The sequence below is a fragment of the Semicossyphus pulcher genome, unplaced genomic scaffold (genome assembly GCF_022749685.1).
Source record: "Semicossyphus pulcher isolate SPU_LCO1_2020_fin unplaced genomic scaffold, fSemPul1.0.p SCAF_11, whole genome shotgun sequence".
NCBI lineage: Eukaryota > Metazoa > Chordata > Actinopteri > Labriformes > Labridae > Semicossyphus > Semicossyphus pulcher.
The window spans coordinates 7,751,223-7,772,736 of NW_027211615.1; the positions used below are offsets into that span (position 1 = coordinate 7,751,223).

The 21,514-nt window shown below is 42.1% G+C and overlaps 1 protein-coding gene across 2 annotated transcripts in view; it reads right to left on the reverse strand.

Annotated features, from left to right (window-relative positions):
• LOC138613202 (disks large-associated protein 2-like) overlaps positions 1-19,955 on the reverse strand; it is a 97,615-nt gene extending 77,660 nt beyond the window's left edge. Inside the window, exon 1 of one of the 2 annotated variants that reach the window (XM_069686831.1) lies at positions 19,922-19,955. The gene's annotated coding sequence lies outside the window, so the exon portion shown is untranslated. Of the gene's footprint in view, positions 1-13,649; positions 13,810-19,921 lie in introns of those variants that run through there. The other variant, XM_069686823.1, reaches the window with a different exon arrangement.
• Positions 19,956-21,514: the final 1,559 nt, after the last annotated feature.

Genomic DNA, 21,514 nt, shown 5'->3' on the forward strand with positions numbered 1-21,514 from the left:
TCGACTTTGTTGAAGAAACATTGTGCAAGAATTATAATTATTTCTTAACTTTGTGCCCCCACAGTTTTGGAGGACATTAAAGTGATTATCCTGAAGATTTTCTTTTAAATAAATGTCTGTTAAGTCACTATCTATGGCTGAATGAGGTCACACCATGGTGATTGAGCCTAAACTACTACGGCTGAACAAACAAAGAAAAGATGACTACACATACAACTTCAAAAATCCAAAGAAAAAGGAAAAAAATTCAACACGCAGATGAAGGCAAACTAAAAAGGAAAGCGACCGTCAGGAAGGAAGCAACCGCGGACGTCACACATGCAACACTGTCTGGATATCAGGGAAGTGTGCTCCTGCAATTACTATTAATCAACATAGGTGCCGCCAAAGAGAACGAAACTGAGATCTTCGAGATAACAACTTTAACTAATCAAACCAATAAGTAAAAGCCAGCCTGAGATTCACTCTTTTCTGGCCTCTTGATCAGACTTTCGGTCTCCAGCTCAGTACATGATGTCCATACTGGGAATACCTAAGACGTGAGGTGTTTGCCTTCAGGGCTCTCTTCCAAAAAGGCTAGCGTACTTTTCCAAAGAGAATGTACCAGACCAAACCAAGTTTCATAGTGCGAGAGCAGGCATTCAAGGCTCTGATTGGGAACGTAGGAGGCATTGTTCTCATTACAAGTCATCAAAATTATTTTAAAGCTGTTATTTTAAGTTTAAATTACTGCATGATGTAGCTTTAAAGGAGGTATTATATATGATTCAGGTGAGTCAGACTCAGAACCACTCAGGGTACTCCAGCTTCCGCCCACAGTCCAAACACATGCTCGTCAGGTTAATTGGTGACTCTAAAATGCCCGTAGCTGCGACTGTGAGCGTGAAAGGTTGTCTCTCTATGTGTCAGCCCTGTGATTGGCTGGCGATCAGTCCAGGGTGTACCCCGCCTCTCGCCCAATGACAGCTGGGATAGGCTCCAGCCCCCCGCGACCCTGAACAGAATAAGCGGTATAGATAATGGATGGATGGATGGATGGGTGGGTGTCACCAAAACCATCACTTTGCATCCTTGTCATCAACTCCTGTAACAAACACAGAGGCAAAACCATGTTTGCCAACAGGCTGGCTGTGAGACTTCCCGACTCGACACGCTACACATTTGAGATACTGGGATATTGATATACTGCACCAAAACTCCGATAGTGTGTTGATTCAAAATAGCAGAGAGCTTTGATTTTTGGTTTTAATGGGCTGACAAAATAATGGTTTGGGAAGAAGGCGCGTGCTTTAAGTCGTCTCGCTCTCTGCTCAGCACACAGCATGACACGCAGCACACACATGCCCAGTCCCCAAAGTGGCCAATCTCAAAGCCCAGGAGACGGATAAACACTCTCTTTGACTTAATCTGATGTTTCCTCAGGATTATGTAAGATTATTTGCAAGATTTGACGAGTAAAATGGTGCAGTTGCCCTCTGGTGGTACATTTCTTACTGTATGTTAGAGGAAAACGCTTCAAGTCTGTTTAATTTGAAATTTAAAACATAATACGTCTCTTGCTACACTGCAATAATAAAACAGCAATGCAACTTTGATTTGAGAGATAGAATAACTACAACATGCAGTCAAAAAATCAACTGTATCTTACAATTGTATTATAAAAAATAGAAGCGATCTGAATCAAGATTGCTCTACACCGTGATCCAAACCTCTGAAAGCCATATGTCAACACTTTTTCACCTCATGCAGAGTCATCTGAGGAAGCCAAGACAAGCTCCAGAATTTTCCATAATTAGTTTTGAATTAAACTGTCAGCACCAGCGTGGTGCCAGACTGAGCTGTCACAGTTTTCACCTCTGTGTGCCACGACACATCAGAGCACAGGCCACGATCTTTAAGCCTCTTGTGTTTCCGGGGTGGCAAACAGATCTCTCTAATCCCACGCAATTAAAACGATTAGCGGATGCTGAGGCTGCTAAACGGCCTCAAACTAAACGGTTGGATTCCATGTGCCAGCACACGTTTGGGATGGCTCAGCACTCACTTCAATGTTTGTTTGGGCATTTCAGAAAAAATGGGGGGAAAGAAGTCAATTTTACCAAGCATAATCTGAGCAGCAAAAATGGGCCAAGAAAAGCAATATTTGTCCTGAACATGTTCAAACTGTTAACTGTTCCTAATACCACGATTTGAAATTTTACCAAACTGGAAAATGGACTCATACATGAACTCAAGATGTTCGTTCAGAGACTCGATAGACCCTCTATTGAGTGCAATATCCAACACTATTAATATTCCACTTCCATGCTCAAGTTGTGCTGATGAGCCAAGGGTTTGCTGTCCAGGCCAGGCTGAGGGGGCTGTGTGCCAGCAGCCGGCTCGAGTCAAGTAAAAACCTCTTACATAGGCTATTTCCAAGTGGGCAGAGCCTGCTTATTAAAGGATGGTTATGGGTTTGCCAAACTGATTTGAAGGAAGAAAGAATGGTTGAAGACTGGAACCTTAGTGCTTGTTTGAAATCAAATATAAAAGAAGTTGTGTTAAAGAAGGGATGTTCTGCTCTTTCTGTGAAGGGAGGAGAGTAACCTAGAATAAAGCCCCACTCTGTCACTGACATGATAACATTTGGAGAACAAAATACAGTTATTATGTGGATGAAAGCAAATGTCAAACCAGTTGTTGATTCTTCTTTACAAACACCTGCATTTCACAGGTGTTTTCACTGAACACCTGCAAAAATGGCTTCTTTTTTTCGAGATGACCTTCTGAGTGTCGCTGTGCATGTGTGCCCGTGCAGTTTACATACTGAAACAGAGCATGGCAGAGAGCGTGTTCGCTTCCAGCTGAGTAAACCAGCTAAGCGCTGCGGCCTGCCATGCCCTGCCGGTGTTTTATCCTGTCCGTTGAGCTCAGCCCCCCCCCTTTTACCTGACTTGACGCTGGTTTAGCACATTAGTATTAGCGCTCTGAATTCCCTGTGTAGACAAGTAACACCTGGCAGGCATCGGCGCTCTGCGTGAGTCCAAACACCCTGGCCATTAACGCACGGCAGGTACCATGGCACTGGCTAATGTTAACCTCAGTGTCCCCACACACGCACACACATACACACATAAACACACACACACACAGCTTCTCTCGCGCTCTGACTCGTACTGATCCTATAAGCGGTCCCCAGAGTGCGATAGACTGAGAAGGCCGCTATCACCCAGCTTCTCTTCAGGCTCACCCTTCTCACAGTATATCCTATTATCAGCTATGGAGATGTTCACTATGGATGCTGCCAGGGAGAACACACACACTCAAATCAATTTCACGCTCGATGGAATACTGATTAAAACTACATTGGTAGATAAAGCTGATTCTGGACTTTTTTTCCTCCCCTATGGTATGAATTACAAATGTTAAATCAAAGACTGAATGAACGACATATTCACTTCATGCATCCATTTTCAGTTTTGATCTCATATCAGCGGTGCTGTGTATGTTCTGGGATGTTGCTTTGTTGGCAGGATTTTAAAAGCACTGAGGTCCAAATTAACTTAGAATTTTTAGCAACCAACGAAACGGTCAAATGTTCTTAGCATTTAAAGGAGCAGTTCGCCCCTGGAAAAAGCCGCTGTCAGTCAAAGCTGGTGTTCTCTGTAATCAATAGAAGCAATAATATTTGAAATTGGCGCCATAGCTGTGGAGAAAGTCGTACAAACAGCTTGTGGTTTTGCCCATTCTACATTCCTACAACACCCAGCATGCATTGCACCCCTCCTTCTGAAAAGAACGGCCCAGCGAGAGATAATGGAGTGAAATGCCTGTTTTTACTGCAGCCAATGGCTCAGAGCGGTACAGAATCTGAAATACGGTGAGAATATACCTGTGGATCGTCTAAAAAATCTTTGGGTCTGCAGTGAACATTTCAAACCTGATGAACAAGACATGACATCGGAGACGGGCGTCCTAGGTTGAGGAAGTGTAGTTTAGCAAGCTCCCTGGCCTCCACCAGATGACGCGTTTTACGTATTAAAGGAGAGTATATATATATATATATGTACACATATAATAAATTCTTTGCGAATATCAATACATCAAATTTCAATGTGAACAGTTCTGCTCATATGTTTTGGACTGCAGAGCATTGTCATTTTAATCATCAGCTTTCTTCTTCATTTCATCTTTCAGCTCAAAGTTTCATCTTTAACCTCAACATGATACCGTTTAAAAGCTTCCAACACCCCCTTCACCCTCAAGATGACAAAGTTAGTGACTAGCTGTTGAACAAAGTGAAGCATTTAGCAGCTGAAAAGCCAGATATTTGTCTCAGGAGCTGGTGGAGACCAAAAACAGAGCTAAAAGAGAGCAAATATTGGACCAGCTAGCCACAAACATAATTACTAATCTGGATGTGTAAATGACCAAATGTTTGCCAACAAGTTAATGTTATCAATAGGGCTGTCAGTCGATTAAAATATTTAACCGCGATTATTCGCATGGTTGTCTGTAGTTAACTCGTGATTAATCGCAAATTAATCATTTTTTACGTGTTGTAAATGTACCTTAAAGAGATATTTTTAAAAGTTTTTAATCCTCTTATCAACATGAGAATGGACAAATCTGCTTCCTTTATGCAAATGTATGTTTATTATTACTGAAACATTCAAAAACAAAGTCAAAAACTGTTCAGAATATTCTACAGAATAACCTCAAAGGTGCTGCACGCTCAAAACATATGCTGAAAGCATCACATGGCAATCATCGCGTATATCAATGATCTCTGTGAGAAGCACATCACACGTAGACTTACTCAGTCTGGATCACCCTCTTTCTAGGTGCTTATTTCTTCCTTCCACAGTTTAATTGTTCTCTCTTCCTCAGCCTTATTTAATGTTTTACTTCACAAACTACTTTAATCTGATCACTTTGCTTTGCTTCAGTCCCCCAACACACCTGCACCTCTGCTCTCTGCACAGCTGCTGGCCCCGCCCCCTCTTCCTGTCTGTCTCTCTGCCTGCTGTGTTGACTGCCTTCATCAGCAGTCTGTTAAATTACGTCACAAAAGTTGAATATTTTCTCTCTCAATTCAGTTCTCACAGCACATGAGCCGCGTGTGCACGAGGGACGTTATTAATGACGTAGTGATCAAAACGATCGATCGTTACTGAATGACATCTGCACCTTTTATTAGCTTTATAAACAGCGACAATCAATGCATTTACAATAGGGACATACAGAGATACACAGTAGGAATGTTTACATTGCGTTACAGAACTGCATATGATTGTGTGCGGACAGAGAGCGTCCTGATGTCCTGTGACTCCTGTCACTGTGTCAGTGCTCTTCCTCAACAAGGATAGCGGGCGAACGATAGGCAAAATGTATGTAGCGGAAACACTGCCGGTGGTAACTCCATTCACATCGACAGTAAATACAAGTAACTTTTGTCTTGTCCAGAAAACCATCGAGCAGGGCTTTGAGGCTGAATTTAATCATTTAAAAGACCCTTTTCTTTATCCATTTCTGCTCACGGAGGTTTGTTTCGGCATGCTACAACATTGCGGCTACATCGCTTTCTGATTTCTCAAACTAAAGGGCGGGCGGAGGGTCATAATAATAGAACGTGCATGCATTAAACGTGCGTTAAAATAATTAGTGCCGTTAAAGGGAATGTGCGTTACTGCGTTATTAATGCATTTGACAGCCTTAGTTACCAACTGAAAAGGTGAGAATGTCTGCCTCTTAACACGTTAGCGTCATTGAGCCTTGAGCTTACTGATGGCTACTTTCATCATTTCTTGTCTACTTTTTTAGTGAAAAAGCTCCACCTGTGCAGCACACATCAGGCAGACAAAATTAGGGATTGGGACTTTTTAGCTACTTTATGTTCTATGTTTTTAGCAGCTTTATGTTCTATTTTTCTGTGCAGGTGTCCAGAAACACAGCTCCAAAAGAATGCTAATGGTGTTGTGTCTGCTGGATATGTATGAAACTATTTGTTCACAGGTAGAGAGTAATCCATCAGCACTTTATTTGAGGTTTTCATAGACTGCTGGCACAGTAGAATTTTAATCTTCAAGGTTTTGCATCTATTTGAACACAAAATCCAGGTAGATAACCAACTAAAGGTTTGTCCGACAAGTCTGTATTGTGTAGCTTAATTACCATGTCCTTCATGGCTGAATCAAAGGGAGGATCTACCCTTTAAACAGATGCAGGCTGCGTATTGACAGGGCAGAGACACAGGATTAGAAATGCTGTTGCTACAGGGATTGCCCCGGCCTTCATACGACAGGGACTCTCTGCTCAGGTCTGCACTGCATCATTCTGCCAAGACAGAAAGAGCCCTTTTTTCGAAGCTATTTTCGACACGCTCCGTCCCCTCTGTGGCCTCTTTGTCTGGCCAGGAATCACTTGTCACCTTTGTCACCTTGTAAGCAAGAACAACACAAGCCCTGGCTTTACAGCTCTAGGGGGAAAAACACACCACACACATAAAACGGCACAAAAGTCGCCTTTTCAATAACGTTACGTCGTTCAAGGTTTACCATCATTTACTGCGTCTTTTCACCTTCTGTTTCTGCGTCTCTCCCTTCCTAACCTCTAACGCCCCCTCACTCTCCCGATCTCACTCTTTTTGTCACTCTGACTCACTATCTCACGTACACAATATGCACACACACACATCGACAAACACATACTCTGTCAATGGCCACTCATACCCGATAATTCAGCCTTCGTAACACACTGACAAACACGAACACGTTCACACTTGGACATTCGCTACAGCAGAGCTTCAGGATTAGCAGCTACTACTAGCATGACACACCAGGAGAGAGAGAACACACACACACACTGTACAATCACACTACTTGAGATTTGGAGCCACACACACATATTACACTTGCACATTCACTGCCGTAGATCTTAATACTACCACAATGGCATAAGCATTTCCGACAATGGCACCATACGTGTTTGTGTGTGCCTGTTAATGCACCGTTATATCCCCCCCTACACACACACACACACACACACACCCTGGCCCAGATCCCTCTTATGAAGCTGCACTGTTTAGTTGAACGTACAGCAGAAGGGGGAGAAAAAAAAAAAAGCTACAGCTCCTGAGTATCTCCATGGAAACAGGCTGGAGAGCAGCATATTCCACTCGGCGTACTGTCAGAGACGGAGGATGAATCCAGTCCTCATTAGGGAAGCTAAACCACACCACACAGCAGGCCGTTGATTCCATTATTAATTGCAACAGATTTTTCACCTAAAAAAAAGAGCACACACACCTGGACGGGGGGTTTCCTCAAAGTACTTGATGCACTCCAGCTAGCTTACTGCACTTAGACAGGAGTTTCTCCAGAGGATGATAAATGCAGATTGTATGATATTTGCGCTGGCCATCGATTTTCCTGCCAACACCTCACACTTACCATTTTAAGCTCCTGGGTTTTGTACAGTCACCGACAGCGGACACAGAAAGCGGAAAGCATCCTCGAGTCAAAGGCGTTGATGAAACGCTGATTTAAAAATATACAAAAGCAGAGATAAACTCTACGAATTTGCTGTTGCTGCCTCAAAATCCTAAAGAACTAAATGCTCAGAAGAGACTGCAGTAGGTCATGTGATACAAGATAAGAAGTGTAGTGCGGAGTAGCCTCATACTGATATTTAGTGACGAGGAAAGAAGCTCAGATTTGCCATGACATCAAAGATCAATCAAAAAATGGAAGGTTGCCACTTACATCTTCTTGTACTGAGAATTCATACCGTCACGTCACATCAGGTTTTCACCATCCATCCCCCTGTATAATATTCTTCAAAACACTCCATTTAATCTCCTGATATTTATGTAATTCATAGTTAGCAGCGTAGGTCGAACGTCAACATCAGAGAACGTGTTTCCACATGTTCTTAGTACGAAACACTAAGTTGTATCAATTGTGCTTTTTGCTGCCAACATCCAGCTCACTCCTCTGAATGCTCTCTATATTCAACTCATATTCACTCTTCCACTCACTCGTACACCCACACAGCTTCTCTCGCTACCTAACATGGTATTGTACCAAGCACCACTAGGAGGGATTAAAACTGGGAACTTAGGTTCTGGTTATTTCCATCCAGCTTCTCTCTCTTCTTGTGTTTTTTTTCAACAGGACTGAACATCAGGTGTCCGGGAAGCAGTGAGTTAACAGAGCTGAGGTGAAACTCTAATGGTTCCTCTGGGGGGGTCTTGGGTCACTGCAGTAGCAAAAGAGTAACGGTATACTGTAGACAAGAATACAACAGATGAATCATACTGCTGGGTTAAAATAGCACATCTGTTATCGTCACTTTGCAAGCAAAAATGCCAGATACCCTGTGGCTCCAGCTTGTCAAATGTGAAGACCTGCTGCTTTTCTCTTTTATATCACTATTAATGGAATACTGTTGAGTTTAAGACCATGACTCAGATGAAACAGACATATACTAATATTAAACTAACAATTTATATACCAAAAAAATGCTCATAGGTTACAATAATAATTAGGGATGCACCGATACTAGTATCCGGTATCGGGTGGTATCGGACTTTAAGTACTCGTACTCGGTACTCGTAAAACTACGACGAGTACCGCAGCTGAATACCACTTTACGGCTTGACGTTAGCCTCTCGTTAGTTAAGCAGGTAGGCGGCGAAGGAGCACTTTTCAGATAAAGGCTTCGTCCTCACAGACAACACTAACATGTCCACTCACGGCCAAACTGAAGCTAACAGAGTGTAACATAAACATTAGGGCAAACTAACTTACATATTCATGGACCAACACACGATACAAAGAGTCCGTCGGCGATGACTGATGTCTCCGTAGTAGGTGCCATAAACAAGTCCGGGCATGTCTCCCGCACTGCCGTGTTTCGGGGGGATGCGCTTTGTAGTGCTGCGTTCAGGTGCGCCCCACAATGTGTTCATCACTTGACCTTTTTTGCACTGTATGTGGTAGGTTGTGTTGTACTGAAATCCACTGAATGTGTTAGAGGTTACATGAAAGTAAAATGTGTGGCAGTGTCATGTTTGTTAAGTAAATCAAAGTTAAAATGTCAGCAACAGTTGCATCATTCTGTTGATTTACTTTGTTACAGTCGGAAAGTGAGGAACATCTGATGAAAAATTAAACATGCTTTTACAGTCGTTATGAGAACTGTAATGATATTATTAAGTACTCATATCAGTACTCGGTATCGGCAAGTACCCAAATCTAAGTACTTGTACTTGGTCTGAAAAAAAGTGGTATTTGTGCATCCCTCATAATAATCAGTTGCAGCCCAATCTCAGAACCAATTGGATATTTTCCGACACAACTGAACCTCTAGGGGCAACGAGAAATATTGCTGGGCTTACAGTGTAACCAGCAAGTATTAGAATAACGTATAACAGAAATATGGGACAAGACTTCCTTTTGGATGTGCTGGTCATTGGTCTCGGTCCAACCAGCAACTTGAAACAAACGGAGTTGGAGTTGCAGATATCTGCACATGAACTCCAAGCTAAACCTAATCGCCAGCACCAACCTGTAATGGTTCTAAGATCACATTTCAGCCTATCGTGATTGGTCTACTACTCGAGCTTCAAATAGTCAACAAACGAGAACCAGAACGCTTCCAATATCTTCTTCTTCAAAGTTCTTTTAATTGGATTTTTAATAAAAAATACAGTTCTAATATGATACTTATGAAGTATGGACGCTTCCAATATCTAAATCTTGTTTTCTCCCTTTAGTTGATATATCATATTTTCTTTAAAATGTTGGAAAAGAAATGTAAGCTTCCACAGTGACACTTTGTATAATATTTCATGTAGAATAGTTGAAGACATAAACCAACAATTGAGTATTTTCTGTTCAGATTTCGTCTTGAGCTGAAAGTATATCGGCTGCCATGACATTTCTTTAAAGTGCTGAATACAATGTCTGTCATTTTCACCTTTTGTGTGTGTTAGGCACTGACATCAAGGAGAAAATGCCAAGGTGTCACTAGCGAAATGCAAGAAGGTGACAAGACAGAGAAAAGATGTGAAGTTGTAACAGTTGGAAATGGGTAAGCTGCTAAAAGAAGGAAACAAATCCTGGATCATTAAAATGTGAGTTAATTGCAGGCTCTCTGGAAAGTGTCGTCCCCTGAGGATGTTGTCATTAACACCCTTTGTAATGTTATAGTAAACTTTCACATATATTTATTACTGTGGTTAACATGCACAGTCATCACCACCATCAACTGAGAGTCGCTATCAGAAAGCACTGCATGTTTGACTCTCAGGTGATGCCTTGATCATGCAGTATAGATGCACCACAGCACCGAGTGATCAGGGGATTATTACTTAAGATTTAACAGAACTCACTGGTATTTCTATTGCTGTCCCGCTCTGCACCCGGCAATGAATCAGCTCGTCAGTTAATGGCTGGTTAATCATTCCATCCTGACCTCCAAACCCCCGCAGCAACAAAACAAAGAGGAAAGATGCAATCAACAGCAAGATGCACTGCAGCTCTAATCCTACAAACAAACACACGCTCTATATAGAGGGTATATAAACAGATTAGCCATTTTATTAACTGTGTCAAATGACTGATTCCCAGAATAGGACACAAAAATACAAGCCGTGGTGTCAAACAGAAATGTTTAACATGACATGTAAAATGTCAAAATCATTGCCAAGATGTCAAAAACGAGTCCTAACGATGCTCTGTTAGCACATCTATTTCTCAAACCGTTCATCCGTCTGCCTGTCCAGCTGATTTGCAACGGATCGCAACAACTGCTCGGCAACGCTTCATTTGGATATTCAAGGTCCTCAGAGGTCGACTCCAAATCATTACCAGGACTCCATTTACTATTAGTTTAGAACAAGTGCAAGATCAAATTCTCTCTTTAAAAATGTACAAGTTACTACAAGGCATTTAAAAAATTAATTCCTATATTTCCTTGAAATTTACTGTAAATATTGATGAGCTTTAAAGGATGAATCTCTGTGTTTGACTGAACTTTCTTTTTTCTTCTATCCCCAGGCAAAAAAATTACCTCTGAATCAACTGAGGACATATTTTACGTTAACCTATTACCCTCTTTTTTTAAAATAGAAATACTTGTGCATTCGGTTAGATTAGCTTAGCTTAGCATAAAGACTGGAAACAGGGGGAAGAGCTAGCCTGGCTCATTCCAAAGCTTACAAAAACTGCCTTCCAGCACCTCTAACGCACACTTGTTAACACGTAGTATCATTTGTTTAATTTGTACATTAAGTGGTAAGCTTGAAGAGTTTCGTTCTCTTTGGCGGCACCTATGGCGATAAACGGTAATTGCAGGAGCACACTTCCCAGATATCCAGACAGTGTTGCATGTGTGACGTCCACGGTTGGCTCCGGTTGTAACTCTTGATTTTCCTCACTGACGGTCGCTTTCCTTTTTAGACTGTTTGCTTCATCTGAACGTCCAATTTGTTTCTTTTTATTTTGATTTTCACGTCGCTAACTGGGCGCTGCTGTTCTGTTTTTCTTACCACAGCCATAGGCTCAATCACCTCATTGTGTTACCTCATTCAGCGATAGAGACTCAACAGACATTTATCTAAATGAAAATCTTCAAGATTATCACTTTAAACAAAGTGTTGTGGGGCAACCAGCCAAGACTTCTTGGACTTATTGGTCACTGCAGAGAAACAGTCCAGCACATAACCACCTGTAAAATGCCAAGTTGTCATTTTTACATTTTGGTGTCCTCTTATGTGCTAAGCTAAACTAAGCTAACCAGCTCCTGTTTCCAGCTACCAATACCTGTATAGACAGGAGAGTGCTATCAATGTTTTAATCTATCCCTCTGCAAAAAGACATAATGTACATCCCAAATGTTGAACTATTAATTTAGCTGTTGAAGCATTGAGCCTCCAGCAAAATCCATCAGCATGATGTCCATTTCACCTTACATTTCCCTTTTGTTCTATGTAATAAACAATCCAGCCTCTTGGGGCTTCTGATGGGGCTCTCGACTATTATACTTGTTTGGGCGCTGCAAGCTTTTTGCAGGGAAGCGGCTAAATGAGGCGTTTCAGAATGCCAGTGTATCTGCTGGAGAATCGGAGCAGTATGAAACTGCCCGGGAGATACGAGGAGGTGAGACTCTGCTCCTCTAAGATTCTCCTCTGCATCCTAATGCCACACATGACAAACGACCACCTCAGCCAGACACCTTGCTACACATGAAAGCAGCCTGATTCGGTCCGCACGGCTGTCCGAGGTTGCCTGTGTGTATGTTTGGTGTGTCTTTATATATAGGCCATTAGGAGACAGTTTCAAATGATGTTTGTGTGTGTGCTTGCATGTGTCAAGACGTGAAAAATTACAGGTCTGGTGATGTAGAGTAACTGTGGATCCTCGGCTGAGGTGAGTTTGAGAAGAGTGTACTACACTACCTGATGTGTATGAATGAACGTGACATTTTTGCCTAAACTGGTTTGAGGCAGCATTTCTTCTCTATAGGCCTTCACCGACACATTTGGGCTTCTCTTGGCAGATTAATACAGAAGGTAAGTAGATCGCAAGACACTGTTAAAGGTCCAACTCACGCACGAACACACACATACACATCTTTATATTTATAGGAAAGCCCTAAAGCCCTGTCAAACAGCAGAATGCAGGATTTGCATATCACTGCAGCACCAGCGAGTATTCATCTCTTTTTATGGCATCAGGAAGGGTGCGTACGTGCGTGCGTGTGTGTGTGCGTGTGTGTGTGAGGTGGACGCGATGAACCCTCATTAGGTCACGTACAGGTTCGGGCTTTAAGGCTTCAGACCTCAACATGTGATTGAGAGATTGAAGGATTTGAGTTGGATCATAGTGTTCAGCTGTTGGCCAGCAGGTTTCGGAAACCACCAAGTGAAGGAGGAAGTTATCCCACTACACCCCTCTCCCATCCACCCCTTCCTCCCCTAACACCCCCTCCCATACTCCTGTCCTCATCTACCATTATCCTTATCTCCCCTTTTGTTCCCTCTCTTCATCTTAAATTCCCTCTCTTTAAGACGAATAACCCGTGAAGTGAACTGATACACTGTCAGGAAGAGGGTTTTGCCTCTCCACCAACCACAATCAATAAAAATTATTACATAATCCTTAGCTATTGGTGCGATTGAGTAACACAGTCTGTCAATTATTTTGAAGCCAGAGATTGTGCCGAGGTTAGTGGCCATAAGAAGATCGATGGAGAGCTGTTCGGCCACATTGTCAGGATGAAAATCCCCTTGTTGCCCATCGAGAAGCCCGGCAGAGGAGCAATCCCTCCCACCCTGCTGGATGCTGTTACACGCACACACACACACACACACATATGAATGGACACACACACCTACATGGATCGCTGTGATTTAAGGGGATAAGAGATGCTTTCCCTCTTATTTGTCCATATCCGACAAGAGATCTGCCTCTTAGAGCGTTTTCATTTTCTATCCCTTGCGAGGAATACTAATCAGCCAATCTGCTGTAGCAACTTCTCATCTACCTGTTAAATTCACCCACACACACAAGGCTGCAACAACACTGAAAATGTCTCAAGCTTAAAGCAAGAAAAAAAATCCAATACTCTAAAGGTTTTTTCTGCATAAGTCCGAGTGTTCTTACCTTGCAGCGAGTCTATGTTCCGGAGACATTGGAGCACATATGCGGCGCGTCTTCACACGATGACAGGGAAGCGACGGACAGTCATGCAGAGGTGTTTCACATCTGAGAACGGAGGGGGAAAGCAGGATTTCTCCTCTGATTTTCTGCTCCTTTCTTCTTATTTTTTTCAAAGCCCTCAAAGGAACGGAGCAATGACAGAGGAGGAGGAGGTGGTGGTGGAGGAAGAGGAGGAGGAGGTGGAGGAGGAGAAGGAGGAAGAGGAGGAGGAGGAGAGGGAAGGCTAAGGAGGGAGCAGTCTGCCGGGCTGGGCTGCTGTGTATCACCTGGAGCAGTGTTGGGCTCCGCATTTACTCCTCCACTGCAGCAGTGCGAGGCAGCGGCGCGAGCTGCATGTTGCTCCCACGGATCACCGCAAAACAAGGACACGGAGTCTCCATCTGCTGGATTCAGGATTCTGCAGCTCTGTGGATCCACGCGCTCCTATCCCCATCAGCATGCACACTCATGCTGTCCCTCTGCCCCTCTTGGTTTCTATCTGCATCTCTGTCTCTCTGCGTGCCTGTTCTTCACACTCCCACTCCCTCTCCCTCTCAGGGGGGTTTATAACGAGTCACCAATGTGCTCCTATGTCATTTGGCGCTCACTTTTCCCCGCTCTGTGTCCCTGTAATGACTGTTACATGTGGTCATACGTCTGGCGCTCTCGGTGATAAAACGTCAAGCTCAATAACGCCTCAGCCAACCTCACGCTCTCCCTGCGATGACATCACTCCTTCGACCAGAAGGGAGGGAGTCATTTCCTGGTCTTGTCGGGACCCTGCTGACGTCACCAAGATCAGACACGTTTCTCAGGCCATGTGCAGGTGTTAGAACGACACCTGATCCATAAAAAAAGTTCCACAGAACACACAAAAACAACAGAAGCACTCCGAAGTCGGTGGTTCCACTTCAGGAAACGCTGCACCAGATCTAAGCAAATTGCAACACGAGACCCAAACACGTTTCCTGTCTTTCAAAGTCCCGAGACTCCCTCTTATCCAAACTTGAACTGCAAATTCCACCAACAGAATACCAGATCACTTGATCTCCGAGTCCGCCCGCCCTCACATTCCCCTCACGTCCTCCCTCCTTCGCCAGCCTTTTCTCTGTCCTACGGCACAGCAGAGCTACTAAGGTTGAGAGACAATCTTAGAGAGGAATGAATACAGATTTGGAAAGGATCATATCGATTTGAGGCCTAATGTAAGAACGTATTGGTATTCTGAGGGGGTAGAGGTGCTACTCCAGAGAAATATGAGTACTCCTCCACTAGATGAAAAGGACATATTACCAAAAGCTGGTGCAGATAGAGAAGAATGACTGCCTGTATAACATAAAGATGTAATCCTTGAGTGTGTAGGAGCTCAAACGTCGTCTGATGAGTAATGTTTCTCTGCTGTACATACAGGTCTTCTGTGCAGGTGAATGTTCGGGAAGAGACCGCTAATCAGTCGTGAGGAACATGCGACACTTCAAGTTCTTGTCTTGTGGTAGTCATTGTGTAGACACCTGAAACAGCACACGCTGTTTTCTGGAACAACTGTACTAGCATTTCAAGCTAATGCTAAATGTTTCCCATCGTCTATTCAACCGGCAAGTCAACATCTTAAAGAACTGTTTGCTTCCTATGATTCCACTACGTACAGGCGTTTAACACAGCAAGTCAAAACGCTGAAACTTGTTTGTTAGTTGAAACATGTTATTTTGTTATTAAGATATCTGCTCCAGTACTACACTTCTCAACTCAAATAAATCCATAACGAGACAAATATAAATATCACTTTCTCAGTTTGCTCAAACAGGTGAGAGATCTAGAGATGGAGAAGCCCTCAATGCATGAAAAGTGAAGTGATGATTCAATACAAAGAGCAAACTATCCAGACTCAAAGTGACACTTTATCCCTCTGTTGACACCTAAAGCCACCAGAAGGCCTTCATGCAGAGTGCAAATAAAACACAGACTTCTGGCTCTATGATTTAACAAACCCTGTGATTTTGTGAGAACAACCTTAAAATGAAAATGGGAAGCTATCTGGAAAAGATACTTGTCTGGTGGTCATCCCACGGAACAGCCATTAAGAATACTGGGACTGTAGGTATGACACCAGAGCTGCTCGTGAAATGAACATGATGGCTTTTTTAAAGCCTTCAGCCTAAAATCCCAACAGCAGAGAAACACAATAAATACAAAGTTGCTGTAGTTGTTTCTTTGCATTTAGTTCAAACAGGTTAACCCTTTCCCTGCTGCTGACAGAAACTGTCGAGCCAGCAGCGTTGATTTTTCCATAGTAACACAGCACACAGTGTGTAGTGGGTTTTGCAATGGCCAGTTTTTGAAATACACCAGAAGGTATGTCATAGCAGCCTTTTGATATGTTACTGAGTAAACAGCCCCACCTAGTGGTGTAATAGGGGTCTGAAGTGCTTCAGGAAATATCAAAGATTTACACATTTGTGCTGTAACACTGGCATGGATTAAACAGAAACAACATGAATTTAAAATCTCACCATGCTCATGTTTAAAGCTTAAGCCCTTTCATAAAGTCATAAACAGCATCACTGCACCTGTAACTTTGCCTGCTCGCTTTATATCTCTTAAAATGCTCCAGTCCACACAGTCATTAACATTCTGCCTCAACCTTGAGAAAGTGATGAGTAAGGTATCATCAAGAGCTACTTCTGCGGATGGCTGATAAAGAAAGACGGGAGAAAAAAAACTTGTACAATTCTTTAGGTTATGCACATCAAACAAGCAGAGACGTTCCCGCATCCACGTTCGCTTCATCTGGAGCCTTTGTGCTGACAAAGCCTGTAAAATCACAGTGGGTCCCTCCAAGTGATTAACTCTCTGATAATCTCTGGAGTGTGTTGGGCTGAAACTCCTCAGTCAGCCCATTTGTAAAAGACTTTTCAGAATGCGATGAACACAAACATGTTCGTGGTTTGAGATCCTACGGTCTCTGTCTACAGATGGTGTGATTTAGAACGACACAGCAACACTAAAGACAGAAGCTTACAATTAGTGATGGGCTAAATGTGCGAAATGTACCTGCGATATTAATGAGCAGAAGTAAAAGGTGAAGCTTCAGTGTAAAAATAGCCAAACATGACCTCAAATGTTTGTTCTGTGGTGAATTACACTCCCACCAATCATTGGTATCAGGAGAATTCTTGCTTTTCTGCCACTGCGAGATATTTTTAACCATGTAAATTAATATGAAAATGTAAGATTACTCTTTTATGAATTCCTCTTGGCCTTTGGCATCAAAAGCATCACAGTGACAGCGTTAGTATCTGAGGTTTGTGTTGATGTGAGCCAGCATTTGATCATCTAGGATGCCCAAAAATGCCAAGAGAAAGGCAGCGGACCCCTGCAGTGCTTCAGCCCTGGATGGTTCTCCGTGCTCTGACCTCTGCTGGGAGAAGGAGTCGTGCAGAGTTTAGGTAATTAACGACCATCTCCTTTATGCTTCATGCCCAAATTATCCTGCATCACAACAGCTAACACCTCCACCACACTGTGAGCGGTGGATTCGCTGTATTCAACATCTGCATTTTCTTTTTAGGGGTGTACAGGCTCTGTTAACCTGATCTAACGTGAACTTACACAACACACAGACATGAAAGCAGGATTCAATCTCTGTCACTGTGTAGGGGAAGATGTGATAGAGTTCCTCTTAATTCTACAGAGCATTTTAGCTTCTAACAGCTTGATCTTTCCAGCCTCCACCTTTACTGTTCCGGTTCCAGCTCACTGCTTTTATCAGAGTAGTTTCCAGCCTCATTAGGCAAGTTTTACAGCAAGAAAAAAGTTCTAATAGACTCGCTTCTCACTTCCTGCACAAGACCAAACTGCAGAGAAAGTTAGAACTTGCTGGGCAACATAGAGAATTCAGCGACTAAAAAAGAGACAGATATTTCCCTCAGGACTTGTAGAGAGAGAAAAAACTAAAAGGAGCAAATATTCAACATAAATTTCCTGGTGGACAGAAACACAAACACAAATGAATGCGTATGTTTCCTCATGTCTGTGTATTTTGGAGGGAAATTTTTGTCTTAAATTATAAGGCAGGTTTATATGTCAATGTTGTGTGTGGAATTTGTTGTGCTGCACCCATGTGGCCAAAAATATAAATAAGTATAGGTCGAAGTTTAAAAAACATCTAAATTAGTAGGCTGATATTATTCTTTATATTTCTTATGGCAATGTTCATTTAAAGACCAAAATCAAAACTGTATTAGTCAGTTTCATAATACTTCGTGACTTTCTGTACAATGGTTTGGTTACAAATATACCGCTTCTTTATTCCGAAAAGGCTACATCCTTTTTTAAATCAGCTGGGGACAGATGTTATGGTGAAAAGTACAGGAGTAAAAGTACATTTGCTGGGAACTAATAAGTTGTCAGTCAACACAGATTTGGCCTGCAGGCTATTTTTAATAAGTACATTGTTTTTGGACGGCACTATTTCCTCAGATAGTGACCAAAGCCTTTATTTACCTCAACAGCAGAATGTACCAGGCCCTAACTCACTCTGTTTGATCAGTATAATTGGTCATAATTTAGTAAGAGACCTCTTTTTGATCTGCTCCTTTTAGGCCTGTAAAAGCTTTTTATGCTGTTAATACAAACTCAAACCTTCTTGTATTTGCTTAAACTTTGAAGCTTATTATCATTTCAGTGGACAGAATCCCTTATCCTCTCTACAAGGCTTTTATTGTAAAACATTTTCAGTAACGTGTTGTGAAAATTTAGTGAGTTTCACAGTTCTTTTATGGCACTTTAATTTAGCTTATGCCATCTTGTGGCGCCTGAATGTTACTACAAATTACAGTTTGGCTTATAACATGAATTTGGCAAAAAACATTTTTAAATCAAGTTGATGGAAATGTACATTATTCTTAGTTGGAATAAACATACTACAAGACCACTGGGAGATCATGCAATCTTGTTTTTCACCTGTTTTTGGAACAGACTTTTATTAGTTTGAGTTGCAACCTTCTGAGCTATTATAAGAGCCTAGCTTTTATTAATTGCTTATTATATAAAGAAATACAGTATGCTAAACTTGTGTTTACATTTTGTGTTATTTCCTTGTGTGCTGTTATACCGATACATGTACTGTATTTTTATTATTTGGATGTACAGGAAAACATGATGCTGATTGGGCTTTTTAAATGGGCTTTTATGGAGCAGTCTGACATGTAACGTCCTGTTTTGACAGATCCACCTGCCCTGATGCTGTCATCTAAATTATCAAATGAATTCTTATTCAGCTTTTTCCCTGCCTCCGAGGCTTATGGGTACACTGATTTCATTCATAAGACAGCTGGATGTAATTACATGAGTCAAAACTTAGATGTGCCGAGGAGACTGAGTGTTCCTTTTAGGTGGAATACTGTAAAACCTAGATTATACAACAGAGCCTGCTGGTAATGAAGGAACATGTCAGCTGGTTTGACAGTGCAGCTCGTTGTGTATTAAGCGTTTAAACTCTTACCAAACACCAACTACGCTGACAAACGTTCTGATATAACTCGTCGACACTCATCGCTTTAAAGGAACAAAGAATCTGCCTCCACTTTCACCGTCATTCCTTCAAATCCCTGTGACTATAACACCATTATGAAGCTGCCTATTAGCTTGAGTGACATCTCCTCATTATGTTTGACTAAATCACCCCCGCCCACCTCTTACCTGAGTCCTTCTCAAAGAAAAGACAGCAGTGAGTCTGTAGTAGCCATGGTAACACCTGTGACAGATGAAAAGATGGATGACAGATATATAGTACAATACAGCTGAGTCACTACAGGTGCGCACACACACACAAACACTGACTGGAGGGGGACGTGGGAATATACAGACAGAAGAAACTTGAAGGAGAAGATGTGGGTTGCCTTTACGCACGCGCACACACGCACACACAGCTTCATCCTCCCAATATGTACTGTAATCTCACAAAAGCGCACACACATTTCATGCATCAGTGTGTGCATTAATTGATTGATTTGTGCAGGAAATGATTGAGTGCTTCACTCATTCATGCTCTGCAGAACTTCTGACAGCTTCTGACATTCACACCTTCACTCTGACCAGGTGTCTTCAGGCGGTCACACCTTCATTATCCTCATCACTCCTCATGAAGGTGCACTTGAGATAAACACAAAATAACAACAAGCTCCGCAGCTGCAGGCTCGTGCATGCACAAACACCGTGAATCTTCTCCCCCTTACCTTTTTCAGCGCTGACATCTTCCTCCTCAGAGAAGGTCACTTCGTCTTCTTCTTCGATGGTAAACTGGCGGCAAAGAAGTGAGAGGCGATCATGTCCCCCGGTATCCGTGAAAATGTTCATTGCCTCGTTCGTTAGAAACATCTGCAGCACAACAGTCGTAGTTTCCCATGATGACGGCGGCTCGAGTGAGTCTTCTTGTCCGTCGCGCGTCCTGATGCAGCGGCACACTTCATTCTCCGGAGATGAATTATGAAGCACTGATGTTGTTGTTGTGGTCACTGAAAGCACAGCTGTTCTTGTAAAGGCAGCCAATATCAGACGCCATTTTTACAAAGTCTGCGTCTACTGGGCTGTAGCCTACTTTCTTGACACAATAAAAGAGAAAATATATATATAACTTCTCACTGCAATAACTTCCAAACTTTAACAGAAAATGTGAACGAAATATATTTTCTATTAATGCCTGCTCAACTGGAGAATGATGACGCACTTAATTCAAATCGTAAATTCACAATTAAAGTGGAATTAGTGACGTGGCTTGAGCAAAAAACAAGTAAACAAGCTAAGCTAATAAAAAACTACATATAATTCTAATTAGGCTACAATGCTGGCGAAATATTAGCTTACCTAAGAGAAACAAATATGAGCTGAAATTGAAAATAGATCAATTATAACATAATAACGCAGCAGAGTTTATTTCCTCCTTATTTAATTATATATTTTTTTTCATATGTGGTAATAATTTATAATTACCTAAGGGAATTTAAAATTAGTTTTTAGAAGGGATCTTAAGATGAATACTGACTTTGCTTGTGAAGCCTGAAGATTAAAATAAAAAGTTTAAGTAGAAATGTAGCTGTGAAGATCCAAGTTATAATAACTTTATGTTTAAAGCTCCTGTGAGGAGTTTTTTGCTGGTCATGAAACAGAATGAAATTAATTCTGATGTCTCTATATGAGCTACAAAAGCAAACCAGACCATCAGCGACAAGATTGATTATTTCTATATAGTTATTTTTAATGCCTGAAACCACTCGTGGGGGGGTAGGTGTCAGACAACGCAATTAACCGCAGGCTGCCTTTGTTGTCTGCCATTTTCCAGGGCAAACATTTAAAGTGAGTGATACATGTGACTGTTAAAGAAAGCAGGGTGAGATTTTTTGTTTAAAACCACCACTTAAGCAGGTACAGGACAAAATCAGCAAAGAGAGAAGAGGTACAGCTTTGTCCACAGGGGGCGCCAAAATCAACACAAAACAAAAGTTCCTCACAGGAGCTTTAAAGGATGTGTTTGAATTAGAAAAAATGTCTGCCCTTCAACAGCTGCTGTTGGAGTGACCTTGGGCAAGGCACTTAATTTCCTCCAGCAGAGCTTCCTGACAGGCCAGTGTTGGTACACTGCTGTGTTACTGACAGAATACAAACTCAGCATATATTTCCTCAAAAAGAGTTCTCAGTTATTATCGACTTAAGCTGCACTTTCACAGCCAATCTCCCTCTACACATCTGTACATTTCTTTTTGTCTTTTACATGCAGCTGCTGCCTCCCAGAGGAGTAAGACATCAGCCCAGACCTAAGAGCCAAAGACTCA